This window comes from Xenopus tropicalis, chromosome 4, assembly GCF_000004195.4.
Source record: "Xenopus tropicalis strain Nigerian chromosome 4, UCB_Xtro_10.0, whole genome shotgun sequence".
In the NCBI taxonomy this organism is placed as follows: domain Eukaryota; kingdom Metazoa; phylum Chordata; class Amphibia; order Anura; family Pipidae; genus Xenopus; species Xenopus tropicalis.
The window spans coordinates 152,595,222-152,616,275 of record NC_030680.2 but is presented as its reverse complement, the minus strand read 5'-3'; the positions used below and the strand labels follow the sequence as shown (position 1 = coordinate 152,616,275).

General features: G+C 49.5%; 1 protein-coding gene across 1 annotated transcript in view; it reads right to left on the bottom strand.

Moving 5' to 3' along the window:
- Positions 1-20,068, bottom strand: part of LOC100497766 (sodium- and chloride-dependent GABA transporter 3) — a 119,942-nt gene extending 99,874 nt beyond the window's left edge. Inside the window, exon 1 of the mRNA XM_031901299.1 lies at positions 19,629-20,068. The gene's annotated coding sequence lies outside the window, so the exon portion shown is untranslated. The remainder of the gene's footprint in view (positions 1-19,628) is intronic.
- Positions 20,069-21,054: the final 986 nt, after the last annotated feature.

The following is a 21,054-nucleotide window of genomic DNA, read 5'->3' as shown; positions in this document are numbered from 1 at the left end:
AGGGAACTCTGAGTATCACTCCTGTATTATTAGGGATAATGTACCCCCTACTGTAAATGATAAGGATATTAGCAGTCACTGAGGGGTTCTGTGCCCCCCATATAAAGGCACAAGGCTGCAGGCTGAGTTATACAGGGAACTCTGAGTATCACTCATGTATTATAAGGGATAATGTACCCCCTACTGTAAATGATAAGGATATTAGCAGTCACTGAGGGGTTCTGTGCCCCCCATATAAAGGCACAAGGCTGCAGGCTGAGTTATACAGGGAACTCTGAGTATCACTCATGTATTATAAGGGATAATGTACCCCCTACTGTAAATGATAAGGATATTAGCAGTCACTGAGGGGTTCTGTGCCCCCCATATAAAGGCACAAGGCTGCAGGCTGAGTTATACAGGGAACTCTGAGTATCACTCATGTATTATAAGGGATAATGTACCCCCTACTGTAAATGATAAGGATATTAGCAGTCACTGAGGGGTTCTGTGCCCCCCATATAAAGGCACAAGGCTGCAGGCTGAGTTATACAGGGAACTCTGAGTATCACTCATGTATTATAAGGGATAATGTACCCCCTACTGTAAATGATAAGGATATTAGCAGTCACTGAGGGGTTCTGTGCCCCCCATATAAAGGCACAAGGCTGCAGGCTGAGTTATACAGGGAACTCTGAGTATCACTCATGTATTATAAGGGATAATGTACCCCCTACTGTAAATGATAAGGATATTAGCAGTCACTGAGGGGTTCTGTGCCCCCCATATAAAGGCACAAGGCTGCAGGCTGAGTTATACAGGGAACTCTGAGTATCACTCATGTATTATAAGGGATAATGTACCCCCTACTGTAAATGATAAGGATATTAGCAGTCACTGAGGGGTTCTGTGCCCCCCATATAAAGGCACAAGGCTGCAGGCTGAGTTATACAGGGAACTCTGAGTATCACTCATGTACTGTATCTGTATCACTATCCATACATCTGCCTGGCGGATGTACAGTGTAATTAATACAGATACAGGAATAGACAGACAATATATAAAATTATAGGTACTGGGGAGACTCTGCCCCTTTTTCAAGTGTTCCTGGGCAATTTCCCATACTCCATTGTAAGGATAATTGGTCTTAATATCTGTAGAGTTGTTTCACTTTGTTCCCAATTTGTTGTATCACTGACTGCAATGATTATAGGTATAGGCAAAGGTAGGTAGCAGTGGGTCATGATTGCCTAAACCAAGTCAAAACAAGTGGGGGTTTAAGACCAATAAAAGAGGAAGGGACTGAGGGAGAGTCAAGTCAGAGAAAAGGCCAATTCAGGGGAGGTTTATTAGACTTAAAGAGCAGCCAAAACCAATCTGACAGTATGAGTGAGTCCGTTCAAAAAACCCGACTGAACTTGTGTTAATAATCGACTCCTCCAGTTACATGGGAGTAGGAGAAACAATAGGTTAGCTGAGAGCAGTTCTAATGTGTAGCGCTGGCTGAAAGCTCAGACTCAGGCACACTTTACTGCTGCGCTGCAAGTTGGAGTGATATGCCCCCCCCCTCACCCCCAGCAGCCGATCAGCAGAACAATGGGAAGGGAGCAAGATAGCAGCTCCCAGTAGGTATCAGAATAGCACTCAATAGTAAGAAATCCAAGTCCGGCTTGGGACTCCTCCAGTTACATGGGAGTAGGAGAAACAATAGGTTAGCTGAAAGCAGTTCTAATGTGTAGCGCTGGCTGAAAGCTCAGACTCAGGCACAATGCACTCAGTATTCTGTGTTGCTCTTGCCCTTGGAGGTACTACTATACGCCTTTATTCTCTGTGAAGAGACTGATGACAACAGATATTGTATATATAGAGATAATGAGATCAAGGGACACAAGTTGATTATTCACATTACAGTTTGACAGACACATATGAAAGAGAAATGAGTATAAATAAGGTTTCTTGCAGTAGAGGAGTCAAGTAACACTGATACGAGAGAACGAGTAACGAGTGGAAATCAATAGACAGAGCTGTATATTGGGTGAGGGAAGCCACACCTTGTGTATCATTAGCCGTCGGGTTGGGCCGCTAATCCCGCTAATAGAGTGTGAGGGAAGCTGGGACTGCGGGTGCAGTAACATAATTAGCAGTGAATAAGCAACAGGAACACAGAGAATAATGACTGGGGGGTTGGAGGGTCTGTAACAACCTCGTTGGCAGCGAATCCGCTGTGTGAAACATTAAAGGCGGCAGTGTTTGTGCCCAAGGGACTGAAATGATATATAAGCCAATGGCTACTGCTCCCGGCCCCTCGCCCCTCACTGTGCCGTCTCACCCCCAACTACTGTGTCAGAATGGAACGAAAGGGAAATATCTTTCCCAGTTCCCAAAAGTTAATTCACTTGTCTCGTGAGCAGAATACAGTTATGAAACGTCCCAGCAGCCTTAAACGAGCCAATCACAGAGCCAGAAAGGGCAGCGCGAGGCACGTGGTTTGGTTGTAGCTGCAGAATTAATAGAGCAAAACAAAGATGTCAATTTTTAATGTAGAATCCAGGGATTCCGTCCTTATGTGTCTTACTGCATGGGATGTAATTGCTGTATATTTCTACTATACAGGGAGCTTTCCCTCACTCTCTCACTCGCTGTAGGTACTTCCCTCACTCTCTCACTCGCTGTAGGTACTTCCCTCACTCGCTGTTGGTACTTCCCTCACTCTCTCACTCGCTGTAGGTACTTCCCTCACTCTCTCACTCGCTGTAGGTACTTCCCTCCCTCTCTCACTCGCTGTAGGTACTTCCCTCACTCTCTCACTCGCTGTAGGTACTTCCCTCCCTCTCTCACTCGCTGTAGGTACTTCCCTCACTCTCTCACTCGCTGTAGGTACTTCCCTCACTCTCTCACTCGCTGTAGGTACTTCCCTCCCTCTCTCACTCGCTGTAGGTACTTCCCTCACTCTCTCACTCGCTGTAGGTACTTCCCTCACTCGCTGTAGGTACTTCCCTCACTCTCTCACTCGCTGTAGGTACTTCCCTCACTCTCTCACTCGCTGTAGGTACTTCCCTCACTCTCTCACTCGCTGTAGGTACTTCCCTCACTCTCTCACTCGCTGTAGGTACTTCCCTCCCTCTCTCACTCGCTGTAGGTACTTCCCTCCCTCTCTCACTCGCTGTAGGTACTTCCCTCACTCTCTCACTCGCTGTAGGTACTTCCCTCACTCGCTGTAGGTACTTCCCTCACTCTCTCACTCGCTGTAGGTACTTCCCTCACTCTCTCACTCGCTGTAGGTACTTCCCTCACTCTCTCACTCGCTGTAGGTACTTCCCTCACTCTCTCACTCGCTGTAGGTACTTCCCTCACTCTCTCACTCGCTGTAGGTACTTCCCTCACTCTCTCACTCGCTGTAGGTACTTCCCTCACTCTCTCACTTCGCTGTAGGTACTTTCCCTCACTCTCTCACTCGCTGTAGGTACTTCCCTCACTCTCTCACTCGCTGTAGGTACTTCCCTCACTCTCTCACTCGCTGTAGGTACTTCCCTCACTCTCTCACTCGCTGTAGGTACTTCCCTCACTCGCTGTAGGTACTTCCCTCCCTCTCTCACTCGCTGTAGGTACTTCCCTCACTCTCTCACTCGCTGTAGGTACTTCCCTCCCTCTCTCACTCGCTGTAGGTACTTCCCTCACTCTCTCACTCGCTGTAGGTACTTCCCTCACTCTCTCACTCGCTGTAGGTACTTCCCTCACTCTCTCACTCGCTGTAGGGTACTTCCCTCACTCTCTCACTCGCTGTAGGTACTTCCCTCACTCTCTCACTCGCTGTAGGTACTTCCCTCACTCTCTCACTCGCTGTAGGTACTTCCCTCACTCTCTCACTCGCTGTAGGTACTTCCCTCACTCTCTCACTCGCTGTAGGTACTTCCCTCACTCTCTCACTCGCTGTAGGTACTTCCCTCCCTCTCTCACTCGCTGTAGGTACTTCCCTCACTCTCTCACTCGCTGTAGGTAGTTCCCTCACTCTCTCACTCGCTGTAGGTACTTCCCTCACTCTCTCACTCGCTGTAGGTACTTCCCTAACTCTCTCACTCGCTGTAGGTACTTCCCTCACTCTCTCACTCGCTGTAGGTACTTCCCTCACTCTCTCACTCGCTGTAGGTACTTCCCTCACTCTCTCACTCGCTGTAGGTACTTCCCTCACTCTCTCACTCGCTGTAGGTACTTCCCTCACTCTCTCACTCGCTGTAGGTACTTCCCTCCCTCTCTCACTCGCTGTAGGTACTTCCCTCACTCTCTCACTCGCTGTTGGTACTTCCCTCCCTCTCTCACTCGCTGTAGGTACTTCCTCACTCTCTCACTCGCTGTAGGTACTTCCCTCACTCTCTCACTCGCTGTTGGTACTTCCCTCACTCTCTCACTCGCTGTAGGTACTTCCCCTCACTCTCTCACTCGCTGTTGGTACTTCCCTCCCTCTCTCACTCGCTGTAGGTACTTCCTCCCTCTCTCACTCGCTGTAGGTACTTCCCTCACTCTCTCACTCGCTGTTGGTACTTCCCTCCCTCTCTCACTCGCTGTAGGTACTTCCCTCCCTCTCTCACTCGCTGTAGGTACTTCCCTCCCTCTCTCACTCGCTGTAGGTACTTCCCTCACTCTCTCACTCGCTGTAGGTACTTCCCTCACTCTCTCACTCGCTGTAGGTACTTCCCTCACTCTCTCACTCGCTGTAGGTACTTCCCTCCCTCTCTCACTCGCTGTAGGTACTTCCCTCACTCTCTCACTCGCTGTAGGTACTTCCCTCACTCTCTCACTCGCTGTAGGTACTTCCCTCCCTCTCTCACTCGCTGTAGGTACTTCCCTCACTCTCTCACTCGCTGTAGGTACTTCCCTCACTCTCTCACTCGCTGTTGGTACTTCCCTCCCTCTCTCACTCGCTGTAGGTACTTCCCTCCCTCTCTCACTCGCTGTAGGTACTTCCCTCCCTCTCTCACTCGCTGTAGGTACTTCCCTCACTCTCTCACTCGCTGTAGGTACTTCCCTCACTCTCTCACTCGCTGTAGGTACTTCCCTCACTCTCTCACTCGCTGTAGGTACTTCCCTCACTCTCTCACTCGCTGTAGGTACTTCCCTCACTCTCTCACTCACTGTAGGTACTTCCCTCCCTCTCTCACTCGCTGTAGGTACTTCCCTCACTCTCTCACTCGCTGTAGGTAGTTCCCTCACTCTCTCACTCGCTGTAGGTACTTCCCTCACTCTCTCACTCGCTGTAGGTACTTCCCTAACTCTCTCACTCGCTGTAGGTACTTCCCTCACTCTCTCACTCGCTGTAGGTACTTCCCTCACTCTCTCACTCGCTGTAGGTACTTCCCTCACTCTCTCACTCGCTGTAGGTACTTCCCTCACTCTCTCACTCGCTGTAGGTACTTCCCTCACTCTCTCACTCGCTGTAGGTACTTCCCTCCCTCTCTCACTCGCTGTAGGTACTTCCCTCACTCTCTCACTCGCTGTTGGTACTTCCCTCCCTCTCTCACTCGCTGTAGGTACTTCCCTCACTCTCTCACTCGCTGTAGGTACTTCCCTCACTCTCTCACTCGCTGTTGGTACTTCCCTCACTCTCTCACTCGCTGTAGGTACTTCCCTCACTCTCTCACTCGCTGTTGGTACTTCCCTCCCTCTCTCACTCGCTGTAGGTACTTCCCTCCCTCTCTCACTCGCTGTAGGTACTTCCCTCACTCTCTCACTCGCTGTTGGTACTTCCCTCCCTCTCTCACTCGCTGTAGGTACTTCCCTCCCTCTCTCACTCGCTGTAGGTACTTCCCTCACTCTCTCACTCGCTGTAGGTACTTCCCTCACTCTCTCACTCGCTGTAGGTAGTTCCCTCACTCTCTCACTCGCTGTAGGTACTTCCCTCACTCTCTCACTCGCTGTAGGTACTTCCCTAACTCTCTCACTCGCTGTAGGTACTTCCCTCACTCTCTCACTCGCTGTAGGTACTTCCCTCACTCTCTCACTCGCTGTAGGTACTTCCCTCACTCTCTCACTCGCTGTAGGTACTTCCCTCACTCTCTCACTCGCTGTAGGTACTTCCCTCACTCTCTCACTCGCTGTAGGTACTTCCCTCCCTCTCTCACTCGCTGTAGGTACTTCCCTCACTCTCTCACTCGCTGTTGGTACTTCCCTCCCTCTCTCACTCGCTGTAGGTACTTCCCTCACTCTCTCACTCGCTGTAGGTACTTCCCTCACTCTCTCACTCGCTGTTGGTACTTCCCTCACTCTCTCACTCGCTGTAGGTACTTCCCTCACTCTCTCACTCGCTGTTGGTACTTCCCTCCCTCTCTCACTCGCTGTAGGTACTTCCCTCCCTCTCTCACTCGCTGTAGGTACTTCCCTCACTCTCTCACTCGCTGTTGGTACTTCCCTCCCTCTCTCACTCGCTGTAGGTACTTCCTCCCTCTCTCACTCGCTGTAGGTACTTCCCTCCCTCTCTCACTCGCTGTAGGTACTTCCCTCACTCTCTCACTCGCTGTAGGTACTTCCCTCACTCTCTCACTCGCTGTAGGTACTTCCCTCCCTCTCTCACTCGCTGTAGGTACTTCCCTCCCTCTCTCACTCGCTGTAGGTACTTCCCTCACTCTCTCACTCGCTGTAGGTACTTCCCTCACTCTCTCACTCGCTGTAGGTACTTCCCTCCCTCTCTCACTCGCTGTAGGTACTTCCCTCACTCTCTCACTCGCTGTAGGTACTTCCCTCACTCTCTCACTCGCTGTTGGTACTTCCCTCCCTCTCTCACTCGCTGTAGGTACTTCCCTCCCTCTCTCACTCGCTGTAGGTACTTCCCTCCCTCTCTCACTCGCTGTAGGTACTTCCCTCCCTCTCTCACTCGCTGTAGGTACTTCCCTCACTCTCTCACTCGCTGTAGGTACTTCCCTCACTCTCTCACTCGCTGTAGGTACTTCCCTCCCTCTCTCACTCGCTGTAGGTACTTCCCTCACTCTCTCACTCGCTGTAGGTACTTCCCTCCCTCTCTCACTCGCTGTAGGTACTTCCCTCCCTCTCTCACTCGCTGTAGGTACTTCCCTCCCTCTCTCACTCGCTGTAGGTACTTCCCTCCCTCTCTCACTCGCTGTAGGTACTTCCCTCCCTCTCTCACTCGCTGTAGGTACTTCCCTCACTCTCTCACTCGCTGTAGGTACTTCCCTCCCTCTCTCACTCGCTGTAGGTACTTCCCTCCCTCTCTCACTCGCTGTAGGTACTTCCCTCACTCTCTCACTCGCTGTAGGTACTTCCCTCACTCTCTCACTCGCTGTAGGTACTTCCCTCCCTCTCTCACTCGCTGTAGGTACTTCCCTCACTCTCTCACTCGCTGTAGGTACTTCCCTCACTCTCTCACTCGCTGTTGGTACTTCCCTCCCTCTCTCACTCGCTGTAGGTACTTCCCTCCCTCTCTCACTCGCTGTAGGTACTTCCCTCCCTCTCTCACTCGCTGTAGGTACTTCCCTCCCTCTCTCACTCGCTGTTGGTACTTCCCTCCCTCTCTCACTCGCTGTAGGTACTTCCCTCCCTCTCTCACTCGCTGTAGGTACTTCCCTCCCTCTCTCACTCGCTGTAGGTACTTCCCTCACTCTCTCACTCGCTGTAGGTACTTTGATTGCTGTAGGTAAGTACTTCCTCACAGAAAACTTTTCCTTACTCTCTGTCTTTATTAGAATTCCTGCCAGTTAAATTGCTCTTTATTTGCCAGAATTCCTGTACAAACACACACAAACACACACACAAACACACACACCCGCTGACAGGAATATGACAGGGTAAGGGTTGCCCAGCTTCTGACTGTGACTTGCTCTCTTGCCCCGGGGTTAGGGGTAGGTAGGAGAGGCATGTAAGTAGGGTAAAACAGCGGAGGGGGAGGTGCTAGCCATGTTTCTGTCACCTACCCCTATTCTAGGCCCTTGCCCCCTACCACTCATCAATGTACATGCATGTGTGTGTGTGGGGTGGGGGGACATGGTCAGCTGGATTGTTTGGGGTGAGCTTGGCCTGGCACTGCTCCACCCTTTGTTTCCTGTAATACTGGCCTTTGGGTCGGAGGAGTGGGCAGGGCATAAAATGGGGCAGGCAATGATGTCACAGGGTAGGAGATGGGTGGGGTGTGGAAAGGGGCGGGGCATATGTGGGTCTGTACTTATAAGGAGTAGTCCTTAGCAGAGAGGGTCTTGGAAGGGTTTGTAGGGTATTACAAATAGCTGGTGATTGGTCAAATACTGGCCAGGTGATAACCCTACTGGGCGGCTGCTAAGATCACAATAACACCGACACCGTTGCTACAGAAGCGCTAACAGGAAATACTAACCTGAGCTTGGGCACAAAATCCTCCACAGAACATTATTTCTAACTCATTGCGATCCCCGGTGCTTCCACCTCATTTCCTAATTAGAAAGCAATAATGGCGCAATGTATTCTGGGTATCGCTGGCCCTCCTGCCCCATTATAGGATCAATACACTGTATCAGTATCAGTACTTCCCTACTGGGCCGGCATTTACTCACAGATGACCCAGTAGGAGAGATGATTCCGGCTGCTAAATCATTAAATAATATCTAAAAGTCACACGCAATGACTGACAGACGTAATGTTGCCTTTATGTTTTCCCTAAGCACTTTAACTGGAATGGGTTGTCGTGTCCTCTAATCAAAATGAATCTGGCTATAAATTCTGTATTTTATATACTGTACTTACTGTGCCAGCCCAGAGGGGCAGCAGCCCCATAACAGTAATGATCCAGGCCTTCAAAGTTTACCCCAAAGTGGCACTGCACGTGCTCAGTGGGCTGCTGGGGAGGAGCTTAGGCAGCCAGGGGCATTTTACTGTGCAGTTAGACTGTTCTATATAAGTAGAACCCCTAAATCCCCCACACTGCCTGCATGGCCTTAGGCTTCTTGTCTCTCCCTACAGCTATGGGGTTGTGCCATAGAGCCCTATGGGAGACTTTCCTTGGGCCGGGTTGGAGCTGCCATTGAGCCCTATGGGTGACTTTCCTTGGGCCGGGTTGGAGCTGCCATTGAGCCCTATGGGTGACTTTCCTTGGGCCGGGTTGGAGCTGCCATTGAGCCCTATGGGAGACTTTCCTTGGGCCAGGTTGGAGCTGCAGAGTGCCATTGAGCCCTATGGGAGACTTTCCTTGGGCCGGGTTGGAGCTGCAGAGTGCCATTGAGCCCTATGGGAGACTTTCCTTGGGCCGGGTTGGAGCTGCCATTGAGCCCTATGGGTGACTTTCCTTGGGCCGGGTTGGAGCTGCCATTGAGCCCTATGGGAGACTTTCCTTGGGCCAGGTTGGAGCTGCAGAGTGCCATTGAGCCCTATGGGAGACTTTCCTTGGGCCGGGTTGGAGCTGCAGAGTGCCATTGAGCCCTATGGGAGACTTTCCTTGGGCCGGGTTGGAGCTGCCATTGAGCCCTATGGGTGACTTTCCTTGGGCCGGGTTGGAGCTGCCATTGAGCCCTATGGGAGGCTTTCCTTGGGCAGGGTTGGATCTGCAGAGTGCCATTGAGCCCTATGGGAGACTTTCCTTGGGCCGGGTTGGAGCTGCAGAGTGCCATTGAGCCCTATGGGAGACTTTCCTTGGGCCGGGTTGGAGCTGCAGAGTGCCATTGAGCCCTATGGGAGACTTTCCTTGGGCCGGGTTGGATCTGCAGAGTGCCATTGAGCCCTATGGGAGACTTTCCTTGGGCCGGGTTGGAGCTGCAGAGTGCCATTGAGCCCTATGGGAGACTTTCCTTGGGCCGGGTTGGAGCTGCAGAGTGCCATTGAGCCCTATGGGAGACTTTCCTTGGGCCGGGTTGGATCTGCAGAGTGCCATTGAGCCCTATGGGAGACTTTCCTTGGGCCGGGTTGGATCTGCAGAGTGCCATTGAGCCCTATGGGTGACTTTCCTTGGGCCAGGTTGGAGCTGCAGAGTGCCATTGAGCCCTATGGGAGACTTTCCTTGGGCCAGGTTGGAGCTGCAGAGTGCCATTGAGCCCTATGGGAGACTTTCCTTGGGCCGGGTTGGAGCTGCAGAGTGCCATTGAGCCCTATGGGAGACTTTCCTTGGGCCGGGTTGGAGCTGCCATTGAGCCCTATGGGAGACTTTCCTTGGGCCGGGTTGGAGCTACAGAGTGCCATTGAGCCCTATGGGAGACTTTCCTTGGGCTGGGTTGGAGCTGCAGAGTGCCATTGAGCCCTATGGGAGACTTTCCTTGGGCTGGGTTGGAGTTGCAGAGTGCCATTGAGCCCTATGGGAGACTTTCCTTGGGCCGGGTTGGAGCTGCAGAGTGCCATTGAGCCCTATGGGAGGCTTTCCTTGGGCCGGGTTGGAGCTGCAGAGTGCCATTGAGCCCTATGGGAGACTTTCCTTGGGCCGGGTTGGAGCTGCAGAGTGCCATTGAGCCCTATGGGAGACTTTCCTTGGGCCGGGTTGGAGCTGCAGAGTGCCATTGAGCCCTATGGGAGACTTCCAAAATCAGAAAGGTTTTCCCGCCGCTTACGATTGTTCGGATACGAAAATGGATCGCCATTCGCAAACGATCGTTTCAATACGAATATTTCTGAATTTTCGGACCTTAAGTACAAAATCTTTGTATTCGAACGAAATGAATTTTCGTGACTTTTGCAATCATCAGAAATTATGGGATTTCGTGATTCGGATTCGTACTGAATGTGCCCCACACAGTGAGAGGCAGTGGGAATATTCCGAGTCTGGGCGCCAATGAGCCTCTAATGAGTCGTGTTCAACACAGTCCAAATATTTGCAAGCAATGAATATAACAAAAAGCCCCAAACGAGCATTCACTGGATATAACAGCCCCTCTCGGCCCCGGCGCCTCCCCTTGTGCCGCACAATCACTGACTATGGAATATCTCTGCGCGATTTTATAGGAGTTGGAAATCCCATAATGCATTGCTGCCGGCCCGCGAAGAACCCTGCTGGGTCCCCGGAAATGGCTCGAAAGTTACAGACATTACACAGAATCAAGGGAGATGTATTCTTGGCCTGAAACAGGTATAAACTGGTTGTAGGGGGCAGTTTTAATGGGGCAGATTTATGAAAATGTGAGTTTAGCGCTTAATACATAAAAACTCCCCCACGTTCTATTCATTCCTGTGGGGTTTTTATAAGCATATTTATTAAATGGTGAGTTCTAACTTACCCATTAATAAATACACTTACAAAAATCCCACAGGAATGAATAGAACGTGGGGGAGTTTTTATGTATATAAATCTGCCCCCTGGTGTCAGTATCTCTTTAATACATAAAGTGGGCCTATTTACTAAGATTTTCAGAGAAAAGTTAGATTTTATTTTCATCTTTAATTTTTCTCGAGATTTACGTATGTGTTTTCTTGGCATTGTTTACTTTTTTTCTCCAAAAATTTGAGATAATTCTGAGTATTTTTTTGAAAAGATTAGAGTTTTTTTTTTAAAAAACTACGAATATTCGAGATTTATAAAACTATATGTAGGGACCCATAGGGTTAAGCTCCCTATGGCTTTACTTCCCTACTTTTCCTTATCTGTACTGTTATAGGGCAGACCCCTCTATACTCAGGTTACAGTTATTAAGCTATCCCTTACAGGTTTAGCTCATTTAACCACTCCCCTTGGCAGACTATATAGTGTCTTGCACAAGGAAGTGTTTTCCTCTTTGGCTGCTGATCTGCTACCTGAAGCAGAGCTCCATCGAGCCTGGGTACAGATCCGGCCCAGTAAGCCACTATCCATCCAAATTAAGTCGGGGACAGGGCCCCGTGAATGAGGAAAAGACAGTATAGCAGCATATTTCATAGCACCCTCTAGAAGGGGTGAGTTCAGACAGAATTATACAGAAAGAGCAGCCATTTGCTCCATCCAGGATAATAGCAAAGGAGTAGTCTTCCTAACAGGCATTACTGGCCTTAGATTAGGGACACAGAAGTGCTAGGGAAATAGGTTAGCAAATATGCCTTGCCCTAACCCCCACAGGAGCATGGGACTATGCCGGTGAGCTTTCCTACCTATCACTCTGTTGTTGTTCTACCTGCCCAACCTCTTGATGAGAAGGGACTATGCCGGTGAGCTTTCCTACCTATCACGCTGTTGGTGTTCTACCTGCCCAATCCTCTTGATGAGAAGGGATACACAGGGAAGCATCATATTTCTGCTATTAATCCATCTTTAACATCAACTGTATAACTGCATACTGTGTACCATCTATTAAGTGAGTATCGAAATACCCTGATTACCTTTGTCTTGGACAAATAAAGTATCATTCAGTTAACTGCAAGAGCTCCTGGCGTCCAATCACTTATTATATTGCACAACACCAGTGTGAGTTGTAGTTCAACTACCTCATCTAGCCTGACACAGCTCCCATATAGCGGAGGCCCATTCCTGGGAAAGGGGGTTGAATGTAACCCATGCTCTAAGTGCCCAACTAGCCTGGTAATATACCCCTATTAAGCCAAACAAGTGTTACATTTGGCGCCCAACGTGGGGCTGGAAAACACTGTGTGTAAATTGTGCTTCTAAAATCGCTGACAGGCAAAAAGATTAGCCTGCATTGACAAATCTAAATTGTAATTGGCCGTGGGTTCGGTTTCTGGAGCTCTTTAACCGTTTCCCATTGGTTTCCCTGCGCTGTCAATCACCCTCTGCTGTTTTCGCGCACTTTCTGAGTGACGCGGGAGGCATTTGGCGCGAAGGGGGAGTCTCGCGAGAAAGAATAGTCCAGACGCGAGATCTCTAAGGGCGGCTCCCAGACGCACGTCACCCGCCGCCATTTTGTGGTGAGACTTTCATGTGAGCGGACGTGTGCTGAGCAGCTCCGCATCCGGATAGTGTACAGAGACCCCAAGCGGCTGCAAAGGGATACCCTGTCACATCACCACAACTTACCAGCATATGCGCGGCTGCGCATTTTGCCACAGGAACTCCTCCAATTCATACACCGCGGCTGCGGGTAAGAATTTTTCTCCGGGGAGGAGGCCTGCTATATACACCGCACCGCCAAGCCACATAGTGGGGCGGCTTAAACAGTGCGGCCGGCATTATACAAAATAGAATTTGTGCCAAACTATTGGGGATTTCACCTGCCTATCGCGGACGCGAGGGATAAGAAGGGTGCACCCCAGCCCTTGCTACCGGCATTTCTCAGCTCAGACCGCGGCTGCGGCTGAACTTAAAAGACTGCCAATAACCACCGCGCCCAGCCAAGCCACATAGTGGGGCGGCTCTCTTTGGAGCGGGTGGTTGAAATTTTTGCCAGTTGTTACCTGAGCCTGCGGCTGCGGCCAGGATACATTACTGAACTTGTGCTTAAGCTGCTAACCCCACCGTCTATTCCCATCATGGCAGACAAAGGGTGGGATGGTTGGGAGGTCCTGGATGAGCCCAAGTCTAAGGGATTTACCCTCAGAGATCCCCAGTAATAGATACGGGTGCCCGCTACATGTGGGGCGGCACTTATGGTGAAAGGCTCACCGATATGGGGGTGAGGGAATTAGTTCCATATTGTGGGCGGTGTGGCACAGACCTCACTGAGGAGGCCAAAGACTTTAAAAGTCACTGCAGTTATTGTTTCTATGACTGCTGGATAGGCCCCTACCAAGAACCCAGGCCACCTAAAGGGAGACCAACACCGGGGCCCTTTGTACAAGGGCTAAGAAGGTTGTCCGGACGGTCCGAACTCTCCGCAGAGGCGGAGCCCTTTACCCCAACATCCTCACCAGGGGGGCGCAGTACCTCCTCCAAACACAGTGTGGCAGTAGGGCCAGTTTCCCCGGCTGGGGATACAGTCCAAGAGAGCCCGCGTGGAGTCAGCTCGGGGGAGGAGCTCCCAACCACAATGGGGGAGCGTAGGTCGGTTGCTAGGGGGAGAGGCCGTGTACCTAGCGTAGCAACCAAGCCCTCCACTCCAACAAAAGAACAGCCCGCAGAGGAGGCCAAAGAATGGGCCACTGATGGGACCACCACTATATGGGTGGATAGGAGTGAACAACCTCCTAGTTATGCCACCGTGATGCCTGAACAGCCTCCTGCAGAGCCTGTTTTGTCTCTACCCACTGTGCCACTAAAAGGGGCGGTGCCTGGCTTGAATCAGGCCTACTGGGTCTTGCCCGGCCGGGGAGATCCAGCCAAGATGAGGTCAGTGTCCCGTGTTCAGCGCATGATAAATACACGTGTGAGGGACCTCTGGGGATACTGCATGCCTTATGCCCCAGAGTGGGTTTTCGACGAGGTCGAGAAGAAGGTACAGGAGTGGCTGTATGGCGAGATCATAAGGAGAGCTGACATTGGAAAAGAAGGTGTTTTCCACAGCGACCCCGAAAGGAGGAGCCGAGATGTGGAGTTTATTGGTAACACCATGCACGAGTGGTGGTTTGGGAGGACCATCCTCAAGCACTATGTAAAAAGCTGCGGTAAATTTCAAGAGGAGAAATACTTCAGCATGAATGCCCAACTCCCAGGAGGAGGCAGGATCGACAAGCCTCACCCCTCCTATTATCTGTCTCTGGATGAAACCCTCAAAAGGTTTGGGGCCTCCAGATGATTTATCCACAGTGGCACCAGCTGGGCACTGTAGGAACATTGTATAGGGACTGAGCAACTGGCCAGTACCCTCATTCTGTTTTGGGATACATTCCCTATCTCTGGACTCACGTTATTTGAGCAAACAGAGAAAATTCTTTTGTTACCCCTCAGCGGTGGGTTGGTTCGCCTCCAAAGGAGGCACTGCTGAGAACTAGTTTTTGTTGTAAATAGTTGGGTGTAACCAAAAAGACTGCTGCGCCCCATCCCACTACAACTTCTATTTTCACCTGCCTGAGGGTAGGACCCCTTGCCTAATCCACACCACGAAGTGCATGTTGAGAGATCCATGAACACTGGGTTTGGGTGGAAGGCCTGGACTTAATAAAGTTGATGGGTGGGATTGTGTCACAGTCTTGAATGTTAACCCAATGCAACATTTCTTTACAGCCAAGTATGGGCCTGGGAACCTGGAATCTACAGGAGTATTTCCCATGTGTGCACCGGAGTGATCCACCAGGACACTCAAGGTGTATGTAAGTCAGTAAAAGTTGCTGTATGTGCCTAACTTTTTCTTCACAGTTACCCAATGTACCCAGGTATACCTCTGGAGGATACCAGAAGCGGATGTTGGTACTGTTTATATTTTTGCACTAAATTCTTGCACTATGTTTATTGCTTGAAAGTGTACTTATGGTTATTTACCATTGCCGGGTCGGAATGGATTCTTCCCCCGGGTGAATGTAGGGACCCATAGGGTTAAGCTCCCTATGGCTTTACTTCCCTACTTTTCCTTATCTGTACTGTTATAGGGCAGACCCCTCTATACTCAGGTTACAGTTTCTTAAGCTATCCCTTACAGGTTTAGCCCATTTAACCACTCCCCTTGGCAGACTATATAGTGCCTTGCACAAGGAAGTGTTTTGCTCTCTGGCTGCCGGGCTGCTACCTGAAGCAGGGCTGCATCGAGCCTGGGTACAGATCCGGCCCAGTAAGCCACTATCCATCCAAATTAAGTCGGGGACAGGGCCCCGTGAATGAGGAAAAGACAGTATAGCAGCATATTTCATAGCACCCTCTAGAAGTGGTGAGTTCAGACAGAATTATACAGAAAGAGCAGCCATTTGCTCCATCCAGGATAATAGCAAAGGAGTAGTCTTCCTAACAGGCATTACTGGCCTTAGATTAGGGACACAGAAGTGCTAGGGAAATAGGTTAGCAAATATGCCTTGCCCTAACCTCCACAGGAGCATGGGACTATGCCGGTGAGCTTTCCTACCTATCACGCTGTTGTTGTTCTACCTGCCCAATCCTCTTGATGAGAAGGGATACACAGGGGAGCATCATATTTCTGCTATTAATCCATCTTTAACATCAACTGTATAACTGCATACTGTGTACCATCTATTAAGTGAGTATCGAAATACCCTGATTACCTTTGTCTTGGACAAATAAAGTATCATTCAGTTAACTGCAAGAGCTCCTGGCGTCCAATCACTTATTATATTGCACAACACCAGTGTGAGTTGTAGTTCAACTACCTCATCTAGCCTGACACAGCTCCCATATAGCGGAGGCCCATTCCTGGGAAAGGGGGTTGAATGTAACCCATGCTCTAAGTGCCCAACTAGCCTGGTAATATACCCCTATTAAGCCAAACAAGTGTTACATATATGTCACTTTTTTTGACTGACAAAAATCCGGATTTAACCTAGCAAGAACCATTGAGTCCTATGGAAGGTTAGAATAGTAGGGGAATAGAATAGTCAGTGAGAGCCTGCACTTGACACATTTTCAAGGGGAAGTTAAACGCATTATTGTTTTCTATTTCACACACTTGCAAGGGGAAATAAATTTCATCATTATTTTCTATTTCACCCAGTTTCAAGGGGAATTGAATCCCATCATTGTTCTCTATTTCACCAAGTTTCAAGTGGAACTCAATGACATTATTGTTTTCTAAGAATGAGCGCTAATGTTCCTAAAATGGCCGCTGGAGCACTTCCTGTTTGGGAAAAATAAAGAGGATTTGTGGAAATGAATGGCCATTTTAATTTCATGAATTTCTCAAAATTTTTGGCTCAAAAAAGCTTGTAAAACTATTCTCCTTATTAATAACACAAACTTGATTCACACAATTGATAAATAAGACCAGGTATGTAGCCAGTCTACACTAAGGGGCAGACAAAATGTGGGATTAGAGCAGTTTGCCCCCCAAAAACTCACCCATTCTCTATTCATCCCTGTGGGATTTTTGGAAGCGTATTTATGAAACAGTGAACTATAACATTCACCCTTTGATAAATACACTTTTAATAATAGGGATGAATAGAGGGCGGGTGAGTTTTTGGGGGGCAAACTGCTCTAATCCCACATTGTGAGGAATCTGCCCCTTTGTGTAGATTGTAGGGGACGAGAAAAAAACGTTCTTTTCTGTTTGTATTTGTAAATAATAAGTGACTTGGTTACACAAGCGTTCCCCCCGTTGCTGTGGGACCCCCCGTTTGGCTTTGGTGCAGCTTTGCCTTCACGAGGAGTCACATGATGTTCAGACAATAACAGAGCCCAAGAGCCCCCCTTTTGTTACCCAGTAACCCTGTGCTTTTCTGCTTTATATTCCCTTTATTTCCAATTGTATTTATCCAATGCGACAATGTAACGGCCGCCGTTGCTTTTGTACCATGGCAGGAAGGTGGGTCCCCCGGTACTTGCCCTCTCCGCGGCGCTACCTACCTCCCCGTATTGGCACAGCCTGTAGGATATTGCAGAGCACGTTGCTAAGATACAAATCTCGCTATTCATACGAGGACACAGCTACGCGGCTTTTAGCACAAAGCTGAACAAAAGGAATTTTCTTGCAAATGAGTAAGAAAACATTTTAGTGTTTTCAGGGCAGGTTTTGGGGCAGCGCAGAGAGGGCATTTATTGTGGGGCCCCCAAGCTCAGAGGGAGCCATTAGGCATAAAATCAATTGCTATTGGTGGAATGACAGTTGCATCCTGGGAATCCAATGGTATCGCTCCTGCTGCTTTAGAACTACAGGTATGGGACCCATTATCCAGAATGCTCGGGACCTGGGGTTTTCTGGATAAGGGGTCTTTCCATAATTTGGATCTCCATACCTTAAGTCCACTGAAAAACCATTTAAACATTAAATAAACCCAATAGGGCTGTTCTGCCCCAATAAGGGGTAATTATATCTTAGTTGGGATCAAGTACAGATACTGTTTTATTATTACAGAGAAAAGGGAATCATTTTTAAAAATCAAAATTATTTGCTTATAATGGAGTCTATGGGAGATGGCCGATTGTACCGAAAAGTTCAAACCCAATAGAAAGATAATTAAAAAAAAAAGAAAAATGGTTTTATTTGCTGCTAAGGTTGCCACCAGGCCACTATTGCCCCAGCCTAGCCAGTAAAAGGGTATCTGCCAGTAAAATTTGCACTCTCTGCCCCCATTCCCTCTCCTAATAACTTTTCTAACCCCACTGCACAATTTTCCAGGTGTTATGTACCTGCTGTTATGGGATGCGGGTTTTATCCCAACCTCTGCCAGAGCTGTTAGCAAACACCTTGGATGGGAATGGGATAGGGACCTTAGATTGTAAGCTCACTGGGGCAGGGACTGATGGGAATGTGATAGGGAGCTTAGATTGTAAGCTCACTGGGGCAGGGGCTGATGGGAATGGGATAGGGACCTTAGATTGTAAGCTCACTGGGGCAGGGGCTGATGGGAATGTGATAGGGACCTTAGATTGTAAGCTCACTGGGGAAGGGGCTGATGGGAATGTGATAGGGAGCTTAGATTGTAAGCTCACTGGGGCAGGGGCTGATGGGAATGGGATAGGGACCTTAGATTGTAAGCTCACTGGGGCAGGGGCTGATGGGAATGGGATAGGGACCTTAGATTGTAAGCTCACTGGGGCAGGGGCTGATGGGAATGTGATAGGGACCTTAGATTGTAAGCTCACTGGGGCAGGGACTGATGGGAATGTGATAGGGAGCTTAGATTGTAAGCTCACTGGGGCAGGGGCTGATGGGAATGGGATAGGGACCTTAGATTGTAAGCTCACTGGGGCAGGGGCTGATGGGAATGTGATAGGGACCTTAGATTGTAAGCTCACTGGGGAAGGGGCTGATGGGAATGTGATAGGGACCTTAGATTGTAAGCTCACTGGGGCAGGGACTGATGGGAATGTGATAGGGACCTTAGATTGTAAGCTCACTGGGGCAGGGACTGATGGGAATGGGATAGGGACCTTAGATTGTAAGCTCACTGGGGCAGGGGCTGATGGGAATGGGATAGGGACCTTAGACTGTAAGCTCACTGGGGCAGGGGCTGATGGGAATGGGATAGGGACCTTAGAGTGTAAGCTCACTGGGGCAGGGACTGATGGGAATGGGATAGGGACCTTAGAGTGTAAGCTCACTGGGGCAGGGACTGATGGGAATGTGATAGGGACCTTAGATTGTAAGCTCACTGGGGCAGGGACTGATGGGAATGGGACAGGGACCTTAGATTGTAAGCTCACTGGGGCAGGGACTGATGGGAATGGGATAGGGACCTTAGATTGTAAGCTCACTGGGGCAGGGACTGATGGGAATGGGATAGGGACCTTAGAGTGTAAGCTCACTGGGGCAGGGGCTGATGGGAATGGGATAGGGACCTTAGATTGTAAGCTCACTGGGGCAGGGACTGATGGGAATGGGATAGGGACCTTAGATTGTAAGCTCACTGGGTCAGGGACTGATAGGAATGGGATAGGGGCCTTAGATTGTAAGCTCACTGGGTCAGGGACTGATAGGAATGGGATAGGGACCTTAGATTGTAAGCTCACTGGGGCAGGGGCTGATGGGAATGGGATAGGGACCCTTAGATTGTAAGCTCACTGGGGCAGGGACTGATGGGAATGGGATAGGGGCCTTAGAGTGTAAGCTCACTGGGGCAGGGGCTGATGGGAATGGGATAGGGACCTTAGAGTGTAAGCTCACTGGGGCAGGGGCTGATGGGAACAAAGTATAATCTCTGTACACTTTAGCACTGTATAAATGAAGAACAATAATTTATCAAAATATATTTGATTGGATATAAACATTGTTGCGGTAAAAAAAAGCACAAACCGTTCCAATCCTGCGACTCTCTCAGCGCCAGTAGAACGTTCCTCACTCAGTGGCGCGGGGGCTTTGCCTTGGGAATCACACGTTCCGCTCTGGGTCGGTTCCTCGGAATATAAATAGAATCCCCCCGAGTTTGATGTAACTGACAGCCCTGTCATGTGACTGCCTGGAACCGTCACGCAGTTCATTTCTATGGCACTTGTAAAGGGAAAACAAACCAACCAGTTTGCAATTTTACCTGCCTGGTTAGATGGGAACCAAGTCTCGACGTTGGATGGAGGCACAAAAGTGGCGCTAATGCTGCAGCCAATCGGGTCGCACAGCACGGAGTTCAGCGCATTTTGCTGCTGTTGTAAAATCATTTTGCAAATATGGAACCAATTAAAGGGGGGCTAGCAGCTCCCAGTAGGTATCAGCACTCAATAGTAAGAAATCCAAGTCCGGCTTGGGACTCCTCCAGTTACATGGGAGTGGGAGAAACAATAGGTTAGCTGAAAGCAGTTCTAATGTGTAGCGCTGGCTGAAAGCTCAGACTCAGGCACACTTTACTGCTGCGCTGCAAGTTGGAGTGATATCCCCCCCCCTCACCCCCAGCAGCCGATCAGCAGAACAATGGGAAGGGAGCAAGATAGCAGCTCCCAGTAGGTATCAGAATAGCACTCAATAGTAAGAAATCCAAGTCCGGCTTGGGACTCCTCCAGTTACATGGGAGTAGGAGAAACAATAGGTTAGCTGAAAGCAGTTCTAATGTGTAGCACTGGCTACTGAGCTCTGTTTGTGTGAATGTCTATGTGAGACACCAGTGCGGTGTCTCACATAGAGCTGGTGTCTCTCTGCTGCCGTCCCATTAACTACTGGGAGTACGGAATCCCCCCAAATTAACTTGCTCCCCCCACACCAGCTCTGTCCTAATAAACTGTTTTGTTTCATTCTTCTCTGCCGACAGTTTATATCCAGCTTAACTGCTATTAATCTTTATCTAAAGCCAGAAATATATGTAATAATTTACAGTGTAACCTCTAATCTTCCATTAATGTTAACCCTTCAGTGACCAGACGTGTGAACTCTCCAACCTCCCTTGCAGTCCCCTGTTATCTCTCAGGACTCAATGCGGCTAGCCCCAAATGCAATGCCCAATGCCTGGGTTCCTACTGGTGATGCTTCACTACTCTGGGTAATTGATCTGGTTCTCTATGACCCCCAACCAGTGGCTCAGGGGGCAACAAGTTGCTCACCAACCCTCTGATGTTGCACCCAGTGGCCTCAAAGCAGGTTTTCATGTTTTAATTTCTGACTTGAAGACAAGATTTGGAGGCATAAAGACCATGTGTACTGTCAAGCAGAGCCTCCTGTAGTCTGTCATCATTGGCCTATTAAATAGCCATTATTGGTCATCCCCTAGGATTTTTCTTATTGTTTTTTTACAGGT